The 14,418-nt window shown below is 43.7% G+C and overlaps 2 protein-coding genes across 5 annotated transcripts in view; one reads left to right on the plus strand and one right to left on the minus strand.

Annotated features, from left to right (window-relative positions):
* The window catches only part of RSPRY1 (ring finger and SPRY domain containing 1), a 30,408-nt gene extending 24,652 nt beyond the window's left edge, over positions 1-5,756 (minus strand). Inside the window, exon 1 of one of the 2 annotated variants that reach the window (XM_036440292.2) lies at positions 5,594-5,756. The gene's annotated coding sequence lies outside the window, so the exon portion shown is untranslated. Of the gene's footprint in view, positions 1-5,253; positions 5,492-5,593 lie in introns of those variants that run through there. The other variant, XM_036440293.2, reaches the window with a different exon arrangement.
* A 192-nt stretch (positions 5,757-5,948) lies between these two features.
* PSME3IP1 (proteasome activator subunit 3 interacting protein 1) overlaps positions 5,949-14,418 on the plus strand; it is a 29,398-nt gene continuing 20,928 nt past the window's right edge. The window contains exons 1-2 of one of the 3 annotated variants that reach the window (XM_036440306.2): positions 5,949-6,205; positions 6,822-6,938. The gene's annotated coding sequence lies outside the window, so the exon portion shown is untranslated. The remainder of the gene's footprint in view (positions 6,206-6,821; positions 6,939-14,418) is intronic. The other 2 variants (XM_036440307.2, XM_036440305.2) reach the window with 2 other exon arrangements.

A 14,418-nucleotide genomic window follows, 5' to 3' on the forward strand; every position in this document is an offset into this window, starting at 1 on the left:
ATTCGATCAGAATACAGCTCAGTGACATTAAGTAAGAACACTTTCTTTTCTCTGAAAATAAGACTTCAGGATTCTGTTGCCAAGAAAGGAGAGGCTGGTTAAATAAATGACCATAGGAATAAAAACCAAACTGTGGGCATGAAATGACTTCATCATTCCCAAATAGTGTTGCAGGATGCAGCGTTTTTCCCCCAATCCACTTCTCACCAGTCAAGGCTAAATCACAGAGCATAAAAAGTAACAATATGTAATGCACTGGAAATGTCTATGATTTTCTCTCATTAGAAAATGTTTTGGATGTTTTCCTAAGACAGTATTAAAAGTGATAGTTCTTTATGCATGTTCATTAGCCCCTACTTTTATTATGAAAAGTTTTATACACAGAGCAAAGTTGAATTTTACAGTAACACCTACTGGATTTTACCATTAACATTTTACTATACTTGCTTTATCACATATCTATCCAACCCGGGCATGTGCCCTGTCTGGGAATTGAACCATGACCTCCTGCTTCATAGGCAGACATGTTGTGGGCTTGATCCCCAGTAGGGGATGTGTAGGAGGCAGCCGATCAATGATTCTTTCTCATAAAAAAAAGAAAAGAATTAATTATAGAATAGTCTGATATTAAACAGTACAATAGAGAAAAGACAAATCCTTTCAGCATTCAAAAAATGTATTAAAAGTTAAAAATTAGGGCTAGGACAGATAAAGAAATTCCCAGAAGCAAATAATAGTTAAAAAAAAAAAAAAAGAAGAAGAAAGAAAGAAAGAAAGAAAGAAAGAGGAAGTAAATAATCCTTGCCAGGTCTCGAGACTGAAAATTTTGCCTTGGACCCAAAAAGGAAACACTACAGAGGAACTGAGGTGAGTGCTAACGATGGCTGCAGCACCAGGGAGAAAAACATAACACTCTCATGTTCCCCCAAGAGACAAAATAATAGGAAATCATACAGAGGGGTTATTTAAACAGGGGATCCACAAGCTGAAGGTGAGGGTTCTTCTAGCATAGAAAACTCTTTACTATTAAAAGAAGCAAACGAAGTGTAAAAAAACATGGGTAGCAGCACTTTCCTTAATGAAATCTACTTAAAATGGTGTCTGAAAGCACTCAGTTGGACTCCCAGAAGCTAAAAGGTATTCAATAGCAACATTAAGTGAATTTATTCTATAATTTGTAAAAGTAGAGAATGTTTCCAAAATACTTATCACTTTAAAAAACAAAACACATTCAATCAATATGATTATAAGGCTTTTACATGCCAGGCACTGAGCAGAGATGGAAAAAAAAGGTCCCTCAAGCTCTTCGCAAAGAGACGGACAGCAATAGACAACACCGGAGTGCCCGGCCCATAACGTATACACGCCCAAGAAGCATCCGGGTAAGCATCATCAGGTTCAGCAGGGGCAGGCCTCTCATTCATCCTTTTTCCCGGTGGAAAAGGAACTTAGTAACATCAAGTATTCCTGCCCAAGCAAGTTTTTAGGTGACTACGTATCAGCATTAGCAAAAGGGGTATGGAGGCACTGCCACACGTTCATGTCTTGGATAGTAAGCCCAAAATGGTTGGCACAAATATCCTGACCACAGTGAGAGGGAAATAAAATGCCCATAAATTACATTGATAACGAAGCTCATAGTTCTGATGAAAAACAAGACCGACAAGAACCCCAAGAGGAAGCACCATGGAAGATAAGCACCGTTCCGATGACTGAAGGAATCCCGCTCCGCACAGGACACGCAAGCAGCTTCCCCTTGGCGCCAAGGTTCCCAGGCCGGGCTTCCTGGGAGAAAAAGGTGTCAGCCAGCAGTAAGCTGCGGTGTGCTGGTTTTGGTTTATGAATAGCGTGTTTCAGCAACCCTTACTGATTCACCGGGTAGGTTATGAATAAGTAGCCCTTAGGCACGGTAAGTATGAATAACTATGAAGCAACAAGAATCGGAAAAACGGAGCAGCTCTTCCCACTAGGTGGGTGGGGCAGGGTAGGAGTCAGACTTCGGGAACCAAGGAATCACCGGAGAGAAAAAGTGATTCTCCAGAAGGTAGAAGGGGTGGGAATAAGCTAACTCTGCAACACTGAACTATGAGGTAATAATAAATGGGCCATGTAAGGCATTTCAAGCCTTCTATTTGATGTGCTTAGGACCCATAATTTCAAGCAATAAGAAGGCTGTGAGCAGGGTTCATTCCTTAACAGACTTAGGGAGTGCATCAGTTCTTTGCTATCTTAAATGCATTCTTAGTTTTCAGAAGCTCAGAAAGGGAGAAAGTGTGTATAAGATTAACTTGACCTCATCTAGCCCTGTGTGTATCACAGTTAGCCACAGTTCAATATGCTCTTACATATGTAACCAGCAAGCGAGCATTTCCTCTTGGAATGGGCCCTGAGCGAAAAGTATAACAATTAAGTGCTTTTTCCCTAATCATAAAGATCGGCATGATAACTATTTCCAAAGCTGACTTACTGGAGAGATAAACCAAAGGGAAAATACACTTCTTTTATACTCCTAAAACTTGTACGTCTCCTACAAGCTCCGTGGCCCAAGTTTTGGCATTCACTACTTCCTGACTATTCTGTTTTTCAATTTTCTAATTTGAATGGGGGGGGGGGGGGGTTTGAGGCGTGGACTACGCAATTTCAATGGTAAATGCCTTGAAAATATCAAATATTTGAGAGAAGCTAAATTGATAGTTTACTTCCCCCAAATAACTCCTTTGAAATAGATTACTGGTTCTACTGTGGTTGCCATCTGTGGTGCAGCCCTGTGGCTATCACCTTCTTTTTTTTCTTTTTTCTTTTAAAAAAAATAATTTTATTGATATTTTACAGAGAGGAGGAAGGGAGAGAGCTAGAGAGCTAGAAAGAGAAACATCGACCAGCTGCCTCCTGCACACCCCCCACCGGGGATGTGCCCGCAACCAATGTACATGCCCTTGACTGGAATCGAACCTGGGACCTTTCAGTCCGCAGACCAATGTTCTACCACTGAGCCAAACCGGTTTCGGCTACCTTCTACTTTATAAAGATCCCACCACAAAGCAGAAAATCTCCAGTGTCAAGCAGTGTAATAGTGATAACCATCCTCAAGAATTCCTAATAACTTCTCAAACCAGCTAGCTATTAGAGCACCCAAGAGAGTTGTATCTTAAAGGATGCAAAGTGACGTATCATTTCATTATAAAATTATTATCAGGGAAGGTAGAGGCAATTCTTGACAGACGGAATTAAGCTTAGGAGTTGAAATAAGCTGTCGTAAACACACTTCAGAGACACACAATGATTTTTGTTGTTGTTCTCTCACCAAAATATGCCTCAGAGTTGCTGTTCTTCCCTAATCACTACAGAGTAGCAGACTATTCCACAAAATGTGAAGTTTTTATTTCCTCTTGATTCTCAGCCAAGTTAGTAAGCGAAAAGTTATTTTGCTGACAAAGCAGGAAAAGTTCACATAGAGTGTGCCGGGACCCTTCCTCTAATCAATAACTAGAAAATATTCACGGAGTCCAAAAATAATGAAGGGTGTGTGAAAACGGCCAAAAGCAGGTCACAGACAGACATCAGGCAGTAGGTCAGGACAGCATGTATGCTGGAAAACGAGAAACCTCACAAAATCACCACAGTGACTCTTTTTTAAAAGACCCATGAAATAGAAGACTAGAAAAACAGGAACTACGGGTTAGCTTTTTGTTTAAAAACAACAAGCTTCAAAAATCACAAATTAGTGACTATTTGGAAAACCAGCTCTAACAAACACCACTCACTCAACATCAGGAAAATGTCATACCTGGACACCAGTATCTTATCACCTCACAGAGGAGCTACCCAGCAGGACGTCATCCCAGTAAATGCCAACTCCACAATGGTGGAAAATACACCACTGAGGAAGAGGAATTTAAAAGCAATTGCTCATCTTTAGTTTGAAACTATTATAGGAAGGCATCATCTCCATGGAGGAAAAGGAAGTCACACTTACAAAATCACAACTGAGGAAGGCAGAAAGATTTCCTATCTGTAGACATCCAAAGGCCATGAGGGATACACACACACACACATATGAAAAAGGGGAGGTAGTTTACATCATTGAGATGAAATTACATGGAAGAAAATGTCAGCTGTCAGGGAAAAAACTTCGTGAAGGAAAAGATTATGTGGTAGTGCTGCCTCCTGCCAGGATTTCAAAGTAAATTAAAAGTCTGAGCAAAGACTTGGGAATCCCTCCACCTCCATCTCAGCAGGGGGTTGAAACCTTGGGTTTAGGGTATAGTATGACCTACACAGCCTTGAACCTTGAAGCTTTCGGTCTCGGATGGCTCCAAACGTGATCGACAATTACGGAACGGAGGTGAACCCCTGACATCTTCCCAGTTTTGGTTTAGCAAGTGCCTTCGCTTTCATTCCTCAACAGCAAGCCCTTGGGTGGCACAATCACAGTACTTTCCTTCCACACTGCCTGTGGCCTGTACTTCCCACACGGCGTGATTTTACAGGGGAGACCTAGGCTGGCTGAGTCACCTGTCTGAGGACAGGTAGATGGTGGGTGAGGTGCTGGGGCAACTGCCAGACTCGACTCAGTCAACAGAAGACACTCTCGGCCCTTCAAAGTTCAAAGTGCACCCCTCCGAGGAGATCAGCCTCCCGAAAGGACAGAACTGCAGGCTCAGTGGACCATCTCTTGCCTTGAGGTCTCTCCCCAAAAGATAGGGAAACTGAGGCAGCCGGGAGGGGGCAAAAGCCTGATCTAGACCCACGCAGGGAGCGTTGGTGGGAATGGACTTCCCCCGCCTCACCTGCACTCAGCCCAGAAGCAGCTGAATCCTGTGTTTCAGATCCCAGGGTCAAGTCTCCGAGGGGACAGTCTGGCCATTCCTGCGACCTTGTCACGGTTCCTCCCCGAGGCTTTCCGACGGATCGGGGTCTCTTCTTCCCAGACCCGCCCAGCGATCTCCTCTCCCCGAGGCCCTTCCCCACTTTCCACGCCGGGCCTCCGGGAATCGGCTAGCTCGGGCTCCAGACGCCTAGCCCACCCCCCCCCCCCCTCTCTGAGGCATCCATCTCTCCACCCCGCGGCATTCTGATGTCTCCCGGGGGGGGGGGGGGGCTGCCTGCTTCCCACCCGTGCCACCTAAACCCCAAACTCCACAAAAGGAAACCCCCCCAAAGCGTCCTCCCATCTGCCCCCCGTCCGCCCTGGACACCCCCCGAGAGCACTGCTACATATCAGGAGCCTCCCGGGAGCTCCCTGCCTCTCACCTGGGCCCCTTTCACCGCGGCCTTCTCAAAAGGGCGACCCCCGAGCCCCTCCTCCGGCCAACATCCCCCTGAAGGGGGAACACCCTCTTCCAGGAACCTCTTCAGGCGCCTTCCGCGCGGGCCTCCGTGGAGGATCTCCGGGCTGTTTTCCGGGCTCTGCCAAACGCCACCCTTCCGGGGCCCCTTGCCCGAGCCTCCCCCACGACCCCAGTCCGGTCTCCCCGCCGCAGACTCGGGGACGGTCCCCTTCCTCCCCGACGTCCCCAGCCCTCGGACTTCCCCCCCAGCTCCGCGGCCCCAGGGGCTTCCCGGGGCACAGCGGCTGGGCTGCGGCGCTGACCTGCTCCAGCTCCCAGGTCCGATCGAGAGAGGGGGAGGCAGCGGCGGCGCGACTCCTTTGTGACAGGTCCGGGAGAGCGGTAAAGATGGACGCGAGGCCACGGCGCTGCCATTACGTGCCGGGGCCCACCCCCGCTTCGCACCGCCCCAGGCCCTCCTTCAGTCCCCTAGGAAACGCCCCTTCCTCGGTGGCAAGCCCTCTCCCTTGGCAACCAATCATCTTTCCGGGGAGGCGTCACGTGACCTCACGTCCCGGCCCGCCCCCCGGGCGCGAGCTGGCCAATCCGCTGGCTGAGGTGTGAATGGGCCAATCCGGTGTCTCCCGCCCGCTCTCCGGGCACCGGATCTCCCGCGGGCTCCTGGGGAGGAAGCGAGTCGCGGATTGGGTTTCGCCGCCGGAAGCGGGTGGACTTTTGTTGTGGCGGCGAGGAACAGGAAGCCCTGAAGGGTCAAAGGGAATACAAAAAAGCGAAGGCTATTTTCCTATTCTGTTTTTTTATTTTTTATTTTTATTTATTTATTTTTAACCCCTAAAGAGTAAGCGGCGTTGGCGGCGGCGGTTCGGGGTGAGCGCTGCCGAGGAGAGGGTGTCCCGCCTCCCGCGCGTTGGTAGGTGAGTGCGGCCTTGGGCCCGGGCCAGGCTGCGAGACCTGGGCTCCGGCTTCTTCGCCGAGGACGTGGGGGGCCGTGTCGGAGTTGAGGTTTAGGGGCCAGGCCTGTCCTCAGTCTGTGCGCTCGCCCAGTGTTCTTGGTCAGAGATTTGCAGCCCCCAGCCTGAGGGGAACCTGAAGGGGGGCCGAGGGAGCCCGCGGGGTGGCCTCCGGGTCCAGTCCATGAGGATCCCTGACGGTTTCCAGCGGAATGGGGACTTCGGGCTGCTTGCTGGCTCCCCTGCACCCGGCGAGGAGCGGGCTCTGTTCCTAAGGTCTTGCTTGGAACGGCTCCCGGCTCCTCGGGAGATGTGGGGGATGCCTGGTTGGAAATGGATTTTCCACAACATGTGAGTGTAGGACGGGAAGCACATTTTATCACAGGCCATGCACCAGTCGTTGCAGCGTGCTCGTTTTTGCAGAAAACTTAAGCCACTAAGACCGAGAGTGGAAGCACGTTGTTTTGAGAGTTGGTGGCCCACGTGGATCCCCACGTCCGCGCGGGGTTAGAGGAGGATGTTGGCAGCGGTCCTTAAACTAGTAGAAAACCAGCTCTTCTGCGGCCCTTTGAAAATGCAGATTCCCGGACCCCATCCCCGGATAGTCGGCCTGAATAGGTCTGGAGTGGGACGCAGAAAACCAGGTGCCGGCCTGGTGGTCAGATTTCCCAGTGACTGCTTGGCTACCAGCGGGGAGGTGAGACTTGTTGATTTCTCCAGCTGTTTGGTTTATGGCTGTGTTAAGAGGGACCCCCATAAAATGGTTTGGAGGACACTGCTTCCTTTTTGATACAAAGTTGAGTTGAGATAAAAGCGGCTTATATAGCCTTTAAAGAACAGTTTGAGCTAAGCTGTTAACAATTTGTAAGGGTCTGAGAGCAGAGGCTGGCCAGTTATCTTTCTCACCTGAGGGCTTGGTGCCTTTTACCCCAGCGGGCAATTTTGTGTGTGTGTGTGTGTGTGTGTGTGTGTGTGTGGTTTTTAGAGAGAAAGAATGACCTCAAGACCTTCTACCTGGTTAGCAGTCTTTCCTTTCACCACCTAAGAATCTTGATGTTTGGTTAGAGTCAAGATGCCACTTCAGAAATTGAAAACCACATATCTGGTAAACAAAGTAATTCAAGTGCATGGTTCAGCCATAGTGGAATTACACCTGTGTGGCAGCTAAACTGAGCGATTTCAGCGCGCTCACTATGGGTTACCTTTGTGGGATCTGATTCACTTTTCACTGTGGAGTGTTTTAAAGATGGTTCAGCCTTTATCTTTGGTTTTTCTGCATTTGTTTGGTGTGTGTTAGACTTCTTGGATTTGTGGTGTAGTGTCTAAGTAGTTCTGTCAAATTCTTGGCCATTTTATATCCATATATTGCTTCTGTCCATTGTTTTTAATCTTTACTGATTTAACATAGGCCTTTTTACTCTGTTCTCTTCTCACTTTCTTTTTATTTTTTTATACTACATTCTAGATAATTTCTTCTTCGTTAATTCTCTAACCTATTTCTAATGTGTTATTAAACTCATCCATTGAAATCTTAAATGCAGTTACTGTGTGTTTTTTTCCATGAAATTCTATTTGTTCTTTTCAAACGTGTTCTATCACGTTTTACAGCTTCTTATTCCCTGCTATTAATTTTGAGGCTTAGTTTTTGTTTCTTTACACATGATAAACGTAGTTGTTTTATAATCTGAATGTTTTAAATCTACTGTCTGAATTCCCTTTGAGTCTGTTTCTGATGCTCATTATTTATGCTCTTTTTCTTTCTAGTTCACTTTTACCTTGAAGGTGTTCTTTGGAATACCAAATTCACATGGAGAAATAAACAAATGGTTATCAGACTTCACGTCCTATTTTGGCTTTAGTTTCTTTTGCTTCACAAAGTCACCAAAACAACAGCATTAAGGTCAGAGAAACCCTTAGGACACATGTGTCAAACACAAGGCCCGAGGGCCAAATCTGTCCCGCCAGGCCTTGCAATGTGGCCCGAACCGCGCTGTCATCACTGCACTCCGCTGCGTTTCCATCACAATGACAGTTTATGACTGTTCAGTAAACCATTCGGCCCGCGATTTAGGCTGGATTTTAGATTTTGGCCCCTTCTCTGATTGAGTTCGACACCCTTACCTTAGGATGAAAAGTTTGGATAATGGCTTTATTTCTGGTTTTGGACTTGGGACAAAATCTTTATTTTTTATTTTTTATTAATATATTTTTATTGACTTCAGAGAGGAAGAGAGAGGGAGAGAGAAACATCAATGATGAGAGAGAATCCTTGATCGGCTGCTTCCTGCATGCCCCCTACTGGGGACCAAGCCTGCAACCCAAGGCACATGCCCTTGACCAGAATTGAACCTGGGACCTTTCAGTCCACAGGCCCATGCTCTATCCACTGAGCCAAACCATGTAGGGTTTGGGCAAATTCTTTACTATCTTGTTAGCTTTTCTGTTTAAGAATTATTTTAGAAATTTCTTCCTGTTATTTAATTTAATTTTAAAAAACATTTTTATTGATTTTAGAGAGGAAAGGAGAGGGAAAGATAGAAACATCAATGATGAGAGAGAATCATTGATTGGCTGCCTCCTGCATGCCCCATACTGGGGATGGGAGCTTGCAACCCGGGCATGTGTCCTTGCCTGGAATCGAACCCAGGACTCTTCAGTCCACAGGCTCTATCCACTGAGCCAAACCTGCTAGGGCTATTTAATTTATTTTTTATCATAGAAGTACAGGATTGGCCTCAATTACCTCACTCAGCCATTTCTGGAAATAAAAGCACCCTTTCGTTTTGATTTTGGAATGTGAAATTTGTGATCTCAGGCAATCTCGAGTTACAGATTATTTTTCTTTGTATGTCTCAAATTTCCACACTTTTCACTGCACTGTCACAGCTACTATCAAAATTAAGCTTCCCTCATACTTTTCTAGTCTGCCTTTTCTGAACTTCTAAGCTTCTATTTTCTTACGGCATTTACTCTTATTCTGCTTTTCTAAATTGCTCATGTGCCAACCTCATCTCTTCCTCTTATTTAATAATGGAGCGTCTCACTTATTAAATAATAGAGTGCCAGGTTAGTGCTTAGCACTGTGCTTTCCACAGAGTAGGTCCCCTGTAAAGATTTACTTCAAAAATACAACCGAATGAGTTAGTGGACCTCATGTGTGGTTGTGTAATGCAAAGCTTTACTTCTTTTTTTAAAATTTGATCTTGAGAGGAGTTATATAAAGCCTGGGGGAGGGGAGGTATGATTTAGTGTGGGTTAGGTTCCAAAGCCAGCCCAGATGCAAAATGATCAAAGCTACCCGGAAACCTTTTAGGGGAGCATGATGATCGATGTAGGGATACCCGGAAACCTTTTAGGGGAGCATGATGATGGATGTAGGGATACCAGCGCAGCAAAGTTCCAGCATGGCCCGGCTTTCTCCAGCTTTGGGACAGATGCTATTTTTCCCGTGAGCCCCAGATGAAGTAGTTGGTTTACATTTAGGAGTCACAATGTGTAACAGATACAACTAATATTAGGATCATACACAGTGAGGGAAGTGTTTGTATACTGAGAGGCACTCATGAGGATCAGCTAAGGCTGTGGTCGGCAAACCGCGGCTCGCGAGCCAAATGCGGCTCTTTGGCTCCTTGAGTGTGGCTCTTCCACAAAATACCACGGCCTGGGCGAGTCTATGTTGAAGAAGTGGCGTTGGAAGAAGTTTAAGTTTAAAAAATGTGGCTCTCAAAAGAAATTTTAATCGTTGTGCTTTTGATATTTGGCTCTGTGGACTAATGAGTTAGGGAACCAATAATTAAAGATCCCTTTTTTTTCTTCCAGTGTATATAGATGAATTCAGGTAAATGCACGTATAAACGAGACTCATTTCTCATGTTACGGGAAGATGAATGCATATATAGGTGTGTGTTTTTTAAAATGATTTTCTATTGTTAATCCTCACCTGAGAATACACCCCCCCCCATTTATTTATTTATTCTTTCATTTCTTTTTCTTTTTCTTTTTTTTAGAGCATGGAAGGGAGAGGGAGAGACAGAGAAACATTGATGTGAAAGAGACACATCAGCTGGTTGCTTCCCGCATGCGCCCCATTTGGGGTTGGGACCCAAGGATCGTCGAACCTGAGACCCTTCAGTCTGTGGGTCATTGCTCTAACCACTGAATCAAACCAGCTATGGTGAAAAATGACTTCATTGCATGTGTTTTTTAAAGGCCTAGATGATAAGAAGATTATACCAATTGTTCTTCATAATAAAAATTTTAAATATGAATTAAATTGCTATGTTGTACCTTCATTTTTAGGTTCTTTTAGTTTCCTTTGGTACTAGGGTATGTTAAATAAGCGTCATTGTTAGAAGAGTGACTATTACTTGGTCTACTAATAAATACTAACAGAGTGTTCTCTGTTAGTAGTTGTCATTCTCCGAAGTTTTATAATACAGGGAAAATTGGCTTGATCTACTGGAAATTACTGTAGCTGGTAGAAGAGCCTTATGGCCAGAAAGCAGTCTTTATTTATAATGTGATTGAGTTTGCCAGATGGAGAATTCCTCTTAGTTTAGTTGAGACTTGAACATTAGGGTAGAAATGTAGAAAGAGCAGTGCTTAACTATATTGATAAAAAGTAAGTGTATTGGCTGGCCAGTGTGGTTCAGTGATTGAATGTTGACCTATGAACCAGGAGGTCACCATTTGTTTCCTGGTCAGGGCACATGCCTAAGTTGTCGGCTCCATCCCCAGTGGGAGGTGTGCAGGAGGAGGCCAGGTCATTGATTCTTTCTCATCATTGATTTACTATCCCTTACCCTTCCTCTTGAAATCAATTAAAAAAAAAAATGTCCTGCCAAAACCGGTTTGGCTCAGTGGTAGAGCATCGGTCTGCGGACTGAAGGGTCCCAGGTTTGATTCCAGTCAAGGGCATGTACATTGGTTGCGGGCACATCCCCAGTAGGGGTTGTACAAGAGGCAGCTAGTCAATGTTTCTCTCTCATCGACGTTTCTAGCTCTCTGTCTCTCTCCCTTCCTCTCTGTGAAAAATCAATAAAATATATTTAAAAAAAAATGTCCTTTATAATAAAAAGCTAATATGCAAATTGACCTAATGATGGGCCAACTGGTTGCTATGATGTGCACTGTCCACCAAGGGGCAGATGCTCAGTGCAGGAGCTGCCCCCTGGTGGTCAGTGTGCTCCCACAGGAGGAGTACCGCTCAGCCAGAAGCCAGGCTCACGGCTGGCGAGCACAGCATCCATAGTGGGAGCCTCTCCCACCTCTACAGTCGCATTAAGGATGTCCGACTGCTGGCTTGGGCTTGGTCCCCATGAGGATCAGGCCTAAGCTGTCAGTCGGACATCCCCTGAGGGCTCCTGGACTGCAAGAGGGTGCAGGCTGGGCTGGGGGACCCTTTCCTCACCCCCACCCCCAACCCCCCAGTGCATGAATTTCGTGCACTGGTCCTCTAGTGTATATGTATACACACACACACACACACACACACACACACACACATATATATATTTAAAGGAAAGTGTATTCTGTTGCTTTTGCTGCTCAAAAAGAGAAGCTTTAAAACACCCTAGCACAGAGTTCCCCCAATGTATTTTTACACTTGCTAACTAATGTTAGTATTAGAGTGTATGGTGGTCAGTGCTTCAAACACTTAAAGTAGTCTGCCATTACAAAATTTAATTCCATAGGAAACCAGATCTCTTTAACTTGTATCATGGCACTAGCCAAGTGGAATAATTTTTTAGTTCAGCAGTAACAATTATTTTTGTGTGCAGCAATGTAAATTTTGTATTTTAAAAATTGTGTGTCATGCTATGTGAGACACTGAATCCATTTTGTCCCACCAACCTGGAAATTAAATACCACAGTCTCCTGTGCAAACACAGTAGATCAGTGTATTACGGTTACTTTGGCTTGAAATATAAGTACTTTGTTTATTTTGGCTGTCAAGCAAATGTGAAAACTATGCTCTTTATTTGTATCAGTTTGAAACTTTCAGGTTTGGACAAAGTGATTTTGATATGGTTTTTCCATTCTCTTTTTGAAGAACTTATTCCTTTTTAAAATAATGTAATGTCAAGTTTGATCATTTAACTCAGGTCACCTTGAAGAAAAAAGTTATGTGAGTAAAGGAACGTTGACAACATTCTTTCTAAAATTAAACACAGTAAGGACAAAACAAGTATTCCCATAGGATTCTTTATAGTTGGAACCTAGGTTTTATTAGTTTATGTTTTGTTTTGTTTTCAATTCTAGCAAACAAAGGAGAGAAATGAGACTTGTGAAAATTTAGGCAGTAGGAATTAGAAATAAATACTTTAACTTCCGGTTTTTCTGTCATTTCCAGAAGGAGGTCAGTGAGTTGTAGGTACTCTTCAACTCCTTATTGCAGAATAAACAGTGAATGAATTTTGGACTCCTCAAAGAAAAATGCTTTGTGTGGGAAATACTTAATAATCCATGTAAAAGAGCATTTTTCAACCTGTTGAAGTGCGAGTAGTGAGAGTTATTCTTGAAGAAGACATCAAATATAATAAAAGTGATTTACTAGTAATTTTTGGTCCTATGTTTCCTACTTTACAAATCGTATGGTGTTTGAATAGAATTCCCCGTGGGACATAGAAGCCTCAGCTAATGCTTATTTAACGTCTACCCTTCTCTATAACTTACATCAGACAACATCTAGAAATATTTATGTGAGAGCATTCTTCCGATCCTCTATGGTTGGTTTATTCAACTAGTATTTATTACACACTTAATATATGCCAGACACTGTGCTAATAAGCACTGTGGATTCAGAGAGCTGCTGGAACAGTCATGAAGGATAAAATGAATGGATAAGTGCTGTAGGAGAGGTATAAATGGCTGTGATTGGGCTGGGAGTAGAAACGGGGAGACTACTGAATGCTATTGCAGTAGTCAATGCAAGAGTAGGCCCTGAAAGGAATAGTTTAGAAAGGACTCTTCTCTTTAAAAAAGAAAAGGAAGGAAGGAGAGGGTGGATTAAAAAGAGGTCTTTAGGAACTTTGGGACTTATATAAGAAAGTGAGGAAAAGGGGAGTGTAAGTATATGTCTCATTCCTCTCAGTTTGATGTGATCCCTTCCTCACTTCGGGTGTCATAAATATCCGTGTTTTCCGATGTTCTTAGGATCTACAGCAGCAGTTCTCAACAGGTTGAGAACCGCTAGCAGGGTCACTTAAGATCATCACTTAAGAAAACAGATATTTACATTACGATTCATAACAGTAGCAAAATTAAAGTTATGAAGTAGCAATGAAAATAATGTTATGGTTGGGGGTCACCACCACATGATGAAGTGTATTAAAGGGTCGCGGCATTAGAAAGGTTGAGAACCACTGCCCTAAAATATCAATTTTCAACCTTTTTCATCTCATGGCACACTTAAACGAATTACTAAAATTCTGCAGCACACCAAAAAACCTATTTTTTGTTGATCTGACAAAAAATAGGTATAATTTTAATTCGTTCACACTGGACAGCTATGTGTTGGCTACTGTCATTTTTTTATTTGACAATCTAAGGGAAAAGAGGTCAGTACCCCTGACTGAAATAGTCAGGTATTACATGTTTTAAAAATTCTTGTGGCATACCGGTTGAAAATCGCTGCTCTAGAGTTTCTGTTTCAAGTTCAAACCCTTTGACAAGAATCCTAAAAGCTTGGTCCCTGAGTTTCAGGGATCTTTGTTAAAGTTAAATGAAGGGTAGTGGCTTCTCTTTTTAGAAATTTAGGTCATGAAATAAATGATTTTCCTTTCTTAATTTTGTGTTATAAGAATAAATTTTAAAGAGTCTCTGAGTTCTTATTTAGAAGAAAGCATGTAAGACTCCAGGTTTTATTTTGGCCTATTGGGAGGTTTTTTTTTTTGTTGCTTTTTTTTTTTTTTTTTTTCAGTATTAATATGTATTACTAGTGGCCTAGTGTATGGATTCATGCACATTGAAAGGAAATTAATTAGAAGAAATATTTTAATATCGCTACTTGCCCTTTCTCTATAATAGAAGTGTCAGAGATGAAAGAAAATTAGTAAAATGTATATGAAAATATATAAACTGATTAATAAACAATAAAAACATGACATAAAAACAACAAAAACATCACATAAAAACAACATTGATAAAAACAATGACTGATAAATTGTTTGAACTTA

The sequence above is a fragment of the Pipistrellus kuhlii genome, unplaced genomic scaffold (assembly GCF_014108245.1).
Source record: "Pipistrellus kuhlii isolate mPipKuh1 unplaced genomic scaffold, mPipKuh1.p scaffold_m20_p_17, whole genome shotgun sequence".
Classification (NCBI taxonomy): domain Eukaryota; kingdom Metazoa; phylum Chordata; class Mammalia; order Chiroptera; family Vespertilionidae; genus Pipistrellus; species Pipistrellus kuhlii.